Source organism: Thermobia domestica, chromosome 8 (assembly GCF_964235325.1).
Source record: "Thermobia domestica chromosome 8, izTheDome1.hap1.1, whole genome shotgun sequence".
NCBI lineage: Eukaryota > Metazoa > Arthropoda > Insecta > Zygentoma > Lepismatidae > Thermobia > Thermobia domestica.
Window position 1 is genome coordinate 253,225,391 of NC_137461.1, and position 14,478 is coordinate 253,239,868.

Genomic DNA, 14,478 nt, shown 5'->3' on the forward strand with positions numbered 1-14,478 from the left:
CTGTTACTAAGACTATTCATGGCTTTGGATTAATTGTTTTAACAAAAGAGACACTGACCAAAACTTAAAACTTTACTTTATTTTAAATTATAATTTGTAACTGTTTCGGATATCTAGCATATCCTTCTTCAGACACGATCGAAATTAATGAAAATACAGACATATATATATATATATAAATGTTGTTATAACAGAGTTTAAATTCTTTAACCGTCATATATATAGTCATTGTTATAAAAAAAATTTAAATTCTTTTAATAGTCATATATAGAGTCATTGTTGTACTTTTTATTTTTATTTATTTATTTATTTATTTTTCTTATTTATCGAGGCCTTCAGCCAATCCTGTAAGTCTTCGTGTTCACTTTCCAATTAATCACTTCCTTCATTTTTGGTTCTTATAAGGGCCTTTTATTTTTTTTTATTTTTATTTTTATTTATTTATTTATTTATTTATTTATTTTCTCTATGTTATTCAAACTTCCTTGCCATGATTCATTAATTGGTGAGCCCCCTGTCCAGTTCATCAGTTTAACTCTTCCTACCTTCTTTATCCAATCCGCTTCTTTCCACTTCCTTATTATCATTCTTTTCTCCATCTCCAATACTTCCGTCTTATCCCAATTAATTGCGTGATTCGTCTCCTTAACATGTTTGTATATGGCATTGGTATCTTTTTTCTTCCTAACATCATCTTCATGTTGTTTTATCCTTTCTTTCATTCTCTTTCCTGTCTCTCCTATATATGACATATCGCAGTCCTCACACCATACCCTGTAAATGACCCCTTCTTCCTCTTCATTAATCTTTTTAGTTCCTTTTCTATTCTTCTTCTTTATTGATCTTATTAAAGTTTCTCCACTCTTTCTATAAGTTCTGACCCCTCCTTTCTTCAATAAATTCTTCAGTTTCTCCGTTTCTTCTCCCATACTTTCTATGCCATGCCATTTTCCACTCTCATCCTCTTCATTCTTCTTTCTCCCTCTCTTCCTCTTCCTGCGTTCTTCTTCCTTCTCTAACTCTTTCTTGCTGTAACCGTTCGTCTCTAACTGTCTGTAGAATTTCTGTATGCTCTCCTTCCTTCCTTCCTCTTCGTCCTCCATCATTTCTATTCTTCTTATCATATTTGTTATGAAATTTCTCTTTGTACTCCTATCCACGTCGTTCCTCTCATGGCAGTACACTCCCGCTGAGCACTCTTTCTGGTACCACCTCGTAACCAGGCCTTCTCCTTGTTTTATTATGGTCATGTCTAAAAAGTTTATTCTTCCATTTTCTTCCAACTCCATTTCCAAGCTTATGCCTTTTTCTTTATCTTCCACACTATCTTTGAAGTTCTCTAATTGTCTCCTAGTCCCTTTCCACAAGCCTAGACAGTCATCCACATACCTACAAAATATGATCAAGTTCTTACACCCTTCTTCTTTCACCTTTTTCTCCCATTTGTTCATAATTATTTCTGCCAGTACTGGACTCAGCCTCGAACCTATACTGATTCCTTTTCTTATTTTTACCACTTTCTCACCGATTATACTTATGTTTAGTCTTGATGTTAAGGCTACGTTCCCGAGCCTTAGTAGAGAAGCAATAATAAGTGTCATAGAGGAAGAAATGGGTAGTTAAAGTATAAAAGGATGGACAAAAGAGAAAGTAGTTAAGGCTCTGAAGTTAATATGGGAAAACAGTTATTGTATAAAAGAATTTAAAAATTTTTTATAACAATGACTATATATATGACGGTTAAAGAATTTAAACTCTGTTATAACAACATTTATATATATGTCTGTATTTTCATTAATTTCGATCTTGTCTGAAGAAGGATATGCTAGATATCCGAAACAGTTACAAATTATAATTTAAAATAAAGTAAAGTTTTAAGCTTTGGTCAGTGTCTCTTTTGTTAAAAGAATCTGTTACAATTACTAAAGACAAATTCTCTTCCAGAAATTCCTCCTTGGACATAATTCCTCGTCTCGAAAGATTAGGCAGAACGGGAATTCCATTAAAAGATCATTTAAAATATTTTCTACAAAATTCTGGATGGCCTTTAGGAAGAACGGGAAGACACCATTATAAATCTTGCATTTTTGGTTTTGAAAGATTTTGAATCCTTGCTTTTAAGTGCCAATAGAATAAAACAACTTACTTTCGACAAGATAAATTTTCAAGCAAAGCACGCAACACAATATTGAATGGAAATCAACCTTTACACGGCTGTGATCATCACAACAACCTTTGATCAATCGATTGCCAACGATTTCATCTCGACGTCACATCAAGCATGAGAAAGTCGACGCTAATTGGCTCTGGCTAAGGAAGGAAACCCAATGCAATCGTTCGTTGCATCAACGAATTTTACAATTTGTAAAAAAAATAATAATAAAATAAAAATAAAATAAATAAATAAATAAAAATTGCAAGATTGTACCCCCAGATTTTTTGAACACCCCCTAAATATAAAATTCTGGATAAATCCATACTATGGAGCTTGAAACCGGAAGAGTGAAATTGTTTTACCATTTCCTATTTCAGTAGAGAGGTACAAGTGAAGATGATACTTTTCTTCAGATGCTTAATCGATTTTCGAAAACTATCGTTTCTACTACCAATTTAGTTTTATGGCGATCAATGTTAAAACCGAAAACGGTTGATTTCTTCTACTTCTGGTTTGAATGCAAGGTTAACGGAAGAAAGATGATCTATTCTTGAGACGCTGTATGAATTCCCGAAAATTATTCGATATCTCTGACGGCTCACCTCTGGTGTGTGGGGTGGCCGGTTCGATCCCAGCTCCCGCCAAGTGGGCTTTGTGGTGGACAAACACCATGTGTATGGATTTTCTTGGAGATTTTCTGTTTGCTCAAACTTTCTTCATTCCACCATTTCATTCATTCTGATCATTACCGTGTCCTTTAGCCTAGCCGACATAATTGTGGGACGTAAAACTCAAAGATGTCATTTCATTTCTAAATAATAACCTAATGCATTCTACAGTGCTCTATTCCCCAATAATAGCTTAAAGATTGATTATATGCTTGCAGATTGATATGCCATAACATTGATTATTCATGCAAAGAAGTGTACCAACATCTGCCAGGTAGTCGCTACAAGAAAGAGTGATATATATTTCGTTTTAATAGTGTTCTCTATTAAACGAGACGAGAAATAAGGTTTTCTCATTTCGTCTACTAAATTTAATAGGTCTCGTCTCGTCTCGATCCTCGAAGGCTTCTTTCGCTCTTGTCTCGAAATTTTATTCTTCGTTTTGTTCATTTATGTAAAAAAAAATCATGCCCTAATTGTTTTTCTTAATTTCAACTGGAAGTTATCACAACCGTTCTGCGTCATGATTGTTCACGAATAGTGTGATATAATAACATTTAAACCATACTTATTATTGGAGTAAATTGTGTAATGACTTGTATATTTTAAACATAGATAAATGCTCTTCTTGTTTGCGTACCATCATTTTATCAATTTTTAGTTTTTTACCACTAAAATAGTGTTTGAGATCCAAGACTTGGGTGAATTAGTGTTGCCCACAGGACTCGAGGAATTTCTCGTCACCAAAACGAGACGATAATTGTTGTGTTTCTTGCCTCGTCTCGAATTTAAAAAGGTAAAAAGATACAATATCCAGTTTTTGTTTTCTTGCGCCACAGTGAAATATTTTCCAGTATAAACTGCCAATGCACTTGTAGAGATGTTAGTTTCAAATGCAAATTAACAAGTATCTATGAAATTTTCACTCAAGAGGTCAACCCTTTGAAACTTCGTTCGACAATGCGACTACATTTATTAAGATCTTACGTGTTCCTATTTCTGTGATAATTAAGGTTTGAACTTCCTATATAGTATTACTGCTTATAATACCGATTCAAATATTATCAAAACCGGTGGCAAATTTAGGATCTTGTTTCCGAGGGAGGGGGTTTAGAATCAGTAAGATGCATTTGTGTTGTGCGTATAATGCGAAAAATAATGAAATTATTTCGGGGGGGGGGGGGGGGGTTCAAGTTCGATAGCTTCCCTAAATATGCCACTGATCAGAATATATTTGTTATAATTATTAGTGCATAAATGTAAATTAACCTTCATAATATTACTAAATACTTATGTTGATTGCATTGTTCACATAGAGCAATATCATGGTGATGGGGCAAAATTTTTTAGCGCTGTGTCTCAGTGACATGAGTTACACGTTATTCGCCTACATAAATAAATTCTTCGTTTCTGAATTACCAGATTTTACACATAAATTTTCAAAAAAAAATGGCACTCCATTCTTGTTCTGCACTTTTATCTAATTAAATTATATGATGAGCGAACTGTGAAGATCTCTCTTTGATGCAAGTGTTATATTAATAAGCCGGGAACTAACTGCTTAAATATCTTTTCTTTCCTCTTTCAAAAATTAATAAAATCACTTATTATGTTCTGCCTTGTCATTTATTTATTATAAATATTATTTTCCAAGTGTTTAGTGAATATTTTATGGGCTAACTAGGAAAGGATATGACAAAGTTTGTCCTCTAAAAGTTGCATGATATTTAATGTCCTTTCGAACGATTCCAACAGTTATACCACTTTCCATTGCAAATTTTGAAGTTGACCCCCCGTTGGAGGTATTCACGAGACGTCACTGGTCTCGCTACTATTTTTATTGCATTCTACACATACGATTTAGTAATGCAATTTTTTGTTTGAAGGCTCTACGTGCAGTATTAGCTGCGATATTGCCCTGGTACATTCTTATTGAATCGCCCTATATATATATATATATATATATATATATATATATATATATATATATATATATATATATATATATATATATATATATATATATATATATATATATATATAATTGAAGAGTTAGGGAGAAAACAATGATAACACTCATGTGAGCTTAATTGTCGAAAAAGTTCAAGTTTGAAACAACAGCGTATTTAGTTTTTTTTTTTTTTTTTAAATATTGAATTGTTTCCGCAATTTAGCTCACATGAGTGTTATTATTGTTTCCTGTAACCAACTCACGCGGTTTTAAAATTAGAGTTATCGTTGTTTTCCCCCGAACTTTTCAATCAATTCTGTAAATCAGGTTTTCATTCAAACTCAAGTGAAAAAATATTTCACTTGCTTATCCTTGGAATGCCAATGTCGGGTCCAAATGATCTAGATCCTCAGGAATATTGTAATATTTATTTATTTATTTATTTATTTATTTTGTATATTACTGTTAGGCACACGCCTGAAATTCCACTATTTGTTCTTTCATCTTCCCAAATATTTCTTTTAAAGTTATGTTTTATTTTTTAAAGTTACATTCCTTATTTTGGAAAGCAAAATATTGATAATAATGCTTTTAGTTTTGCGTTTCCTCTGTTGTGTCTTTTCCACCGCGCAAAAATCAAGACTTAGGCTTTAAAATGGTCGAAAATTGAAAATAGTGAAAGTGTATCCTGTTTGACAAGGCTTGTTATAAAATACAAGTAAAAAGATGTGTAGGCAGATAAGGTTGGCTCATTTCTGACAACAGCCAGTCTTGCTTTCCGCAACCCTTTCTTCTTCCGAACCTATGATCAGATTGTCAACTAACAACTTTTTCGAAGATATACACTCTCGACATTATTAGATGAACAATCTTTTCTCATTTCATAACTTGTTATCCTCCACTACTAACTTTTTGAAGATCAGTGAGAAACAATGGTGTGAATGAATCAGGAGAGATTGTATCTGCAACTTCACGAGCAGGAAAAGAAACCATGGTGATTCTCCAATACCTGAATTTGTGTTTATTTTTATATTATTTCCAGCGTTGTCACATTTATTTTTAAAATGTAATATTAATGAACTATAAGAGCTAGTTTAAAAAAGTGAACATGTAGTATTGGGGTAGGTTAACATCTGGAGAAAGTTTTAACTGCATAAGACAAATAGTTTTCGTAATACTTTGGAAAGAAGTTCACCATGTTATTATATAGGGACTGAGATCTCAGCTCAAAACGTTAGACACGGCCTTAAGTGAGCGCGCAAGCAGTTACCTCTACGTTTCTTTCTGCTGACAGTAGACAGTGGTATAACAGGGGTTGCCACATCGTCAGTCTCTAAGAAAGGGAAAAGGATTGCATTCCAAGCGTTAACGGTTGTCTTAGTACGTATTCATGTTTACGAAAAATATAGATAATTTCGTACCAGGAAAGGAAAATAAGCTGTATACTTATTATTTTAAATTAGTTTGTACGTGTTATATTAAATAACTTTATTAATGTTGCAGGGCTACCTACCGCCGGTAGTCCCGGTTGCCGATAAAATATGACACTGGATCAACATGGATGGAGTAATAAAATATGCTGAACAAATTAGCGTTACATTCAGTTGCGTCATTTCTATTTTTGTCACAAGGGGAGGGAGGAGAGGAGATTGTCCACATAAGTTTCTTTTTTCTAATTACAAAATAATTTATTAAAAAGCTTTTATTTCTTTAATTTTACATTTCTCAAGTATTAAGTTGGTGTGATTGAAATGTCCTTCTTTATATGTCAGTTTCAAAGAGAAACAAAGGAACCTCTGCAGCCACACACTTTTATTATCGCTCAACCAACGACTGGATTACATGACGAAAGGGACTGAAGAAGTGAAAAGAATATACCGTAAGAATATACCGTAGAATATATACCGTATCTGTATTTGTATTTGTAAAAGAACCGTACCGTATTTGTAAAAGAATATACCGTATCTATGCCATTAAAATGTGTTTATTGGAGAAATATATTGAGACATTACAACACGATGCCATCATTTCTCAACGACAGTTTACAAAGCTTAGACTTTGTCATATTTGTTATCCGTGTGTACAGTGTGCGGTGGATGACACTCTGCGATTGATGCTCCCAAGGACACCGATTTCTCTGTAAATTTGGGGGGCCCATTCAGATGCTGAAGGTATATATATATATGAGGATTTTAAAGACAAATTGCATTCGAATTATTCCAAGTATTGTATACCCCGGTACCCCAGGATCGGCGCCCTTCGATGCCCCATGGAACGATTTGAAACTCTATCAAAATCTACTGCTGTACAGGAACGTAAATACATTAATTTCTAAGAGTGCGATACGTGCATTCAACGGCACTTGTGGTATTTAACATCAGAGATGGTTCTTCTGAGTCTTTACAGCAGCTCGCTGCCCTTCAAACAGAAATGTTCTCTTGCCAGTAGACTCTTAGCTGTGAAACCTGCTACTCCCTTATCAAATCCAAATGAGCGTTATGGAACAGGATTTGGAAAGCCTCGGCTTCCCGAACAAATTACTAATACTATATCTCTAACTGATTTGGTTGGACGAGACTCCTGGTTTACATTTCACACCCTGAATCTCGAAGATGACTTCTTCGGTGACGAAGTTGCAGGCTAGCCAGAAAATCCTTTATTTTAAAACTCACTTCTTAATATCAATGCCGTGAATGTTATCAATGACTGTGCAGAACGTGGAATCAAACTGACTGCGGATTTTCTTTATTCAGCAAAACAAGAGGAACACTTCCAAAACATTCTGCAAGTGATTGAACAGAATAGGAAAGACAGTCTAAGTTTACGCAAACGACCACGAAAAGACTAGATGTCACGTGTTAGTTGTGAAATATCTTCGTGAGACAGTTTAGATTACGTTACGGTAAATGAGATATAATTTTTAAAAGATATTGTTAAAATGAGAAAATTTGTGTAATCCTTTCGATAAATGCTTTTACTTATCAAATTTTCATTTCAATTTTTAACACACTTTGAGTCTTTGACATTTGTAATATACCTAGTATATTATATTTTAACTACTTTATTTTAATATATTCTTAGAAATAAGAAAATGTATGTAATCCTTGCAAAAAAAAGAAGTTTTTATTTATCAAACTCACATTTCATTTATTTCAATACTTTAAAACGTTCGTAAATTTTTCTAAGATTTTGCACGAAGTATTAATTCACGAAATGGAACAAAACTGACCTAGGGACAAGAATCCCCGGTTAATTTTCCAAAATTGTGGGGGTTTGATGCACCCCAATATATATATATATCAAAATGAAGAACAAAAAAGTAAATAATACATCACCTATTAAACTTATTAAGAATACAGGAGAAAAGGAAAAGAAATATTATTCGGAATGTGTAAATAAATAGAATCGTCCTTTGACTTCTTACAGAGTTAAAATTTTTATTAACTAAAAGAGGAAGAAGAAAGAAAGAAAGCAAGAAAAAAGATAAATGGGGACAACAGACTACACTCACTTTAATGAAAACAAATCATGCTTTCGTCGCGACTCTGCCGCTAGTGGAACGCTGGTGGTATTATTTTCAAAACGGAAGTGAGACCTCAGCGGATTGTCACTGCACGGCATCCAATTTTTGCCGAGAGGTCGCTAGTTGCCCATCACTGGTCCACGGACGCTTTCGGCATGGGGTAGCTTGAATTTCAGGTTGTTTACATTATCAGTTTTCTTTTTCTACATTTCACAAAAAAAAAAAACGTCCATACAAAATACCGAAATAAACAGAAAATATGTATAAAAAGTAGGTTTGAGTGCGCGGGCCACACATCACGTCTTCGCGGGCCAACTGTTAGAGGTTTTGATTTCCTCAATATCGGGTAGAGTGGATAAAATGTGTAAGTCGACAATCTGTAATGTATATTATTGGTTTGTGAAAAAATATAATTGTAAACAAATACCCGAATATATATATATATATATATATATATATATATATATATATATATATATATATATATATATATATATATATATATATATATATATATAACCGTCTCCTTTAATCTAGCCGGCATAACCTTGAGATATAAAACTTAAAGATTTCATTTCATTTCATTTGCGAAGAGATATATTTAAACTATATTTTCACGTAACATTTAGCTTCGTTGCTCAAGCAGGGCGTTAAATTTCCTTATATCTAAATGCTCCAATAACCACCATTAATTTTGCCGCTATCATTCTTCTTTTTAACAATTTACTTTAACTATTTAGATTTGAATTCTCTTGACTACCGTTTCTACATAATACTTTCTATTTTATTATGACCGAACTAACGTAAGTTTTACAACATTGGAATTGTAAAAGTGTGCAATTTGGTGAAGTCACTTCACGCCAAGTTTTTCATCTCTTAATAAATAGAGATGTGGTAGAGTAATGGGATAAGCGTAGGTTTTACATCCCGGTGGTCCTAGGTTCGATTCCCGCTGCGTAATTAAAGGAATTTTTTTTATTATTTGTAACATTGGTACTTCAAATGTAAGATATCATGGAAAATGTTCAATTTCTCTCAGTCTTAGTTTTGAGGCGATTTTTTTCAGTGCAATAGAACAGCGACCAACGAAACAGAACTAGAAGATGACGTAAGCCGTACCAACCTTGATTCGTACTGTCTGGAAACGTGATGTATTTGGCGAACAATTGATGAATACGTAAGGCATATCGTTAGCATGAGTCTAAAATACAATTGATCAAAAACAAAGGTTACTTTCTCTTTCCCAACAATTACTTATGTTTCTACTACTTCTTCTACTAGAACAACTGCTGGAAATATTGTTTTAAGTAATTCACCATTTCAGATACGTTCCATATCAACAAGAAGATTTAAAATTGAATAATCAAAAACTTTATATTATATAAAATATGTATCCAAGATCTCGAGTTTCCAATAATAATAATAATAATAATAATAATAATAATAATAATAATAATAATAATAATAATAATAATAATAATAATAATAATAATAAATAACATACTTATAATACAAATTACATAAACAATATCTTCCAATAAAGAAAAATAATTATGAGATTCTAACCGGGTCTCTGCTATACGAGTTTTATGCTTTGCCGATCTTTTTTTTATAATTCGCCCTAACCGTGGTGTTGTTCGTCATTAGTACATCAAGTCCTTTCGACTTATTCCAAACACGACAGGAACACGAACACAGAAGCATCGAGGACAGTTAAAATTCCGACCTTGCTTTTCAGAGTGATTCGAACTCCCAATGAGCTTCACCTCACAATTGTCAGTAATATCACACAAATTCCTCATGCAAAGATAAGAAATTAAACTAGTAGTTACGAAAGATAGCAACAAAATTTTCTATATCTACACGTGTTGATAGAATTCCAAGAATGAGAGAATAATGTCTAACGTCTTTTCTTCTTTGAAAATTACAACTTAGAATGAGGAAGAATAGTGATGTAAATCGGGACCATCGTTAAAAACGATGAGGTAGCCTCAACTTGAACAACGTTTACAGATATTTTCTTCATTGACGAAGGTCTATATAACTTGATTTTGATTTAAAGAGGAAATCTCGAGTAAGTCATTGTGACAGTCACACAAGGAACGTCTTCTTATACGATCTTGTTTATATTCTTACATGCAACGATTTTAACTAGCTAATAGTTTTGGTGAAAACTGAGGTAACGCAATAGGTAAGTGGTTAGCGCATTGAACTTCTATTCGGCAGAACCGGGTTCAAATCCCCACCAGGTTGTAACTTTTTCAAATGTTTCAATTTCAATACATATTCAGTGTGACAAGCAAGATTTTCTCCTCTCCAGAAAGAAAAAAGAATTGAAATGAGGAGAATTGGAGAAGGTGCCAATGGAAATCAATGGAGGATCAATGGAAACAATGATTTACAAATTTATTTCCAGCAGTTGATCTAGATTTCATATTTTCACCTACTTTGAAGAATTTTCTGATTCATACGTGGTCAGTAATTTTATTTCTTTCAACATACAGTATATAATGAAATAATACATTACATACAGAGCAATATTGAGATTAATATATGTCGTTCTTTAAAAAACACACTCCGAACTAAAGAGATTCATCTTAGAATGGAGAATTGTTTCGTTAGTCATATAGTTTCAATTTTACTTGCAGAAATACCTGTCTAAGTGCTACCAACTGCTGTCAATGCGAAGAAACGTTACGTGTAAGTTGGGTTGCATCTGCCCAGGCGTTTTTAGAAACTTCAAATTATCTGGACCCCAAGTAACAGAATTAGAATACTTAGGGGGAGAGATACTTTTGCTGGTAGCTGTACAAGTATTTCAATGTGTGAAACAAATAAGGATGAAAGGAACATTGTAGTACGCAGTCCTTGTCAGTGTTTCTTTATGACCACGTAAATGTTGTCTTGATTGAATATTTTGCTCAATATTTCTGCTGGTTTTGGGATCATCGACAAATATCTTCCATAACTAAGGTAATGGATAATGGCTGCAACATAGGAGCAAGAGTCATCTGTTCGCAACCCATTTGCACAGTCGCAAAATACCTAATGTAATGTACATACATTAGCGTATGCAAATCAATTTTAATCACGTTATGCATATAATTATTTTGTGTCTAATTTACATATTTAACATATATTTTCCATATAATCATTTGCTTTTAGTATAGGGTAAGTAAAGGATTTGTTGTGGGATTAATTGTGTATAGTTTATTTCACTTTTGTGTTTATTATTATTATTATTATTATTATTATTATTATTATTATTATTATTATTATTATTATTATTGTGTTATGTCAGTATGGCATGGAAAGGATTAAAACAAGGCAGAAGATTAATTAAACATATCGATTTAGAATAAAATGTGAGCAGAAGGCAATGCTTTGGGAAATCTTAGGAAGCTGGAACGTATATAGCATGAACCCAGCACAGAGAGAAAAAAAGAGAAAATTTGGGAGATTCTTTGTCTGTAGGTAAAGAACACCCAGAAGTTAGATGCAGCTGGTCCATAGTTGCTAAGAGCTCCTCCGTGGCTAAGCGGTTAGTGTACGCGCCTTTGGCGTGGGAGACCCGGGTTCGATTCCCGGCGGGAGCTCATGTGGTTCAGATTCCACGTTAATCAGTAGGTCCACGTCTCAAATAGCCTCGCTGCTGAAAGGGACGCTAAACTGAAATTCAACTCAACTCCATAGTTGCTAATTCTATTTTCCAGAAAGAAGATAATCTGGCTGAACCTTCAGTTTTCATAAACCTATGAAAGATATGGATGAAAAGAATACTATGGTCAGACACGGTGAGATCTGGAGACACCGAGGCGAGTGCAGCCATTGTTTAAAAGTGCTTGCTGGAGTTCATAGATACATGCGTGATTGCTATTACAAAGAGGCGTGAAAATTTTGGAAGTTGACCAGAAGTAACACATTTTGAGCATGAAGCGTCGCTTCCAACGGAAATTCAGCCAGCTCGAGCCCAGCCTACACTTTCGCAGCCCCCCTCACCTCACCGGAGGAAAACCGAGGAAAGGAGCATTCCATGTAGAATCTTTCACCCCTGTAGATAATTTTACTTCCACAAGTAATTCTTTCAATATTGTAAAGATTTTCTTGATGTTTCTTTATTGTAGAATATAAGTTAGGTTAGTCGCTGTATGATATTATTTTATTGTCGTATCAAGAAAGGCTTATTTCAGTACAGGACGACAAGTCCGGCAGTAATACATGAGGGGAATGCATGATAGATGTAAGAGCGTAAACATCGCTGTCATGGCACTCGACGTCCTGGGGAGAAAAACAGCACTTACAACGGAGAAAATGTATAATATCTATGTTTTTAGGATATGACAACATGTCATACATTCAAGAAAGCTGTCTTAGTGTATATAAATGTTTATTTTAGTGTGTTGTAAGTTGACAAACATTTCGATTAGTCAAAAACAATGAAAATGTGAAAACATCACTATAACAACCCTCACACAGGTGAACTGTCGCAGAGAAATCACGCTAGACGGCAGCACAGTCGGGACTGCATGAGAGCAACGGGTTCTCTCAGCCGAAAAATATATATTTCTTATGTGAAAACTTAGAATACATGGTTAATAAGAACGTCATTAGTGTAGTGCTACGTATCATCTGAAAGCTTGACATTTCTGCTATACAGTGTCAACATCAGTTTGTGATTATCAATCACCAATTTTGAATAATTAAGAGAAGAAGCAGTGAAAGTGTAAATTAAGGTCAGAGGGGACAATGACCTCTGGAGGCAACCCTCTGTATCCCCGCTTCACCCCCGTCATAAGATTGGCAAAAGCTGGAAAGCGAGCCCAGCCTTTTGAATAGGTGGGTTTGTTAAAAACAAGGAGGCGGAGGGAAGCAGGGCAATTCGTGTCTTGTCGTTGAAGGGAGGTATAACTCTTCGTGCGCTCGTATAGAGGAAATTTGGGTCTTAGAAGAGCAGGTTGACTCTTCACGTACTCGGGAAACAGAGAAGAAAATTCGTGATTCTGTTACAGTAGCGGACAGCTCTAGCTACGAACATTGAATTTTATACTAGTGTACATATATATTAGTGATGTGCGCGAACATGCTGTAAATAGAAACTATAGCCGAACATATATAATATTTATCACGTTTATCGTGTTCACCTCAGAAATAGGTATATATATAAATTTTCGTAAGGAATCCTGCGCAGCGAAACTCGCAACTGTGTGCATATAGTACAGGACAGTGTTTTGCGAAAATTGTGAAATATGAGCAGGAAATGACCAGTTGGTAATCTGAACTCTATAGTAGAAGCAGTGCCATCTTCCCTTTAGTCTACTATTAGGGTGATGAAGTTAGATAGTCGTTCAATAGCCACCTAACAGGCTGGATCGCGTTAGGTTAGGCGAAACAACCTGTGCCTAGAACTCGTTCCACTGCAGGCACAAGATACGGGGAATCGCAAATTGTTCCCTGAATATACGACTGAAGGCAAACCAGGAGGGTAGCAGAGTCTCGTCATGCTTAATGGGAAAATAAATATGACCTCCGTGGGACCTACTTTCCACTAAATGGGAAGATAGCGGAGCCAACGCCCAAGATACAGGAGGAAGACCAGGAGACACCCAGGACAAGAAGAGGACCACCGGAGATGCATCGAATCGTGCACGAACTTTTTATACAATAAATCAGGCCTTAAAGAGAAAATAAACATTTCGGCGAAACCAATCTGGAAATTTCGAAAATTAATATTTTTTCTTCGTTGTTGTAAAGTCACTGTGTATAGTGTTTTTGCGTGTGTTATTACACCTCATTAAAAGTTTATCCAATGAAATCCGTGTGCGCATCATGCTCCACAGGAAGTCTTACAAGGTATGTGATCAGTGTGATATTATCATGTTTTCCTATCAGCTGTCCTGGAGTTGTCAATGTTCGGTACAATACGGTGCTACAACAACAGATGTTGTTGTGTGAGTGAGAATTGGTATTGTCTCTAATCACCTGGAGAAACACGTAAACCTGAAAAGTAGAGTCTCACCTTTGATTTGAAATGCTTTTCTAAATTAGATTCATTTTGTTCAGTGTGATCATTTTATCTTTATAATTTACATATTAAGCTCTACCGACTTTGCTAGTAGTTTGCATAATATTCATAACATTAGCATTTCAAGTTTAACATATTCAAATTTATTCAAATTTTTAT

The 14,478-nt window shown here is 34.4% G+C and overlaps 1 protein-coding gene across 1 annotated transcript in view; it reads right to left on the minus strand.

Annotated features, from left to right (window-relative positions):
* The window catches only part of LOC145693547 (retinal guanylyl cyclase 2), a 980,145-nt gene that overhangs the window by 612,387 nt on the left and 353,280 nt on the right, over nt 1–14,478 (minus strand). The gene's annotated exons all lie outside the window — the stretch shown is intronic.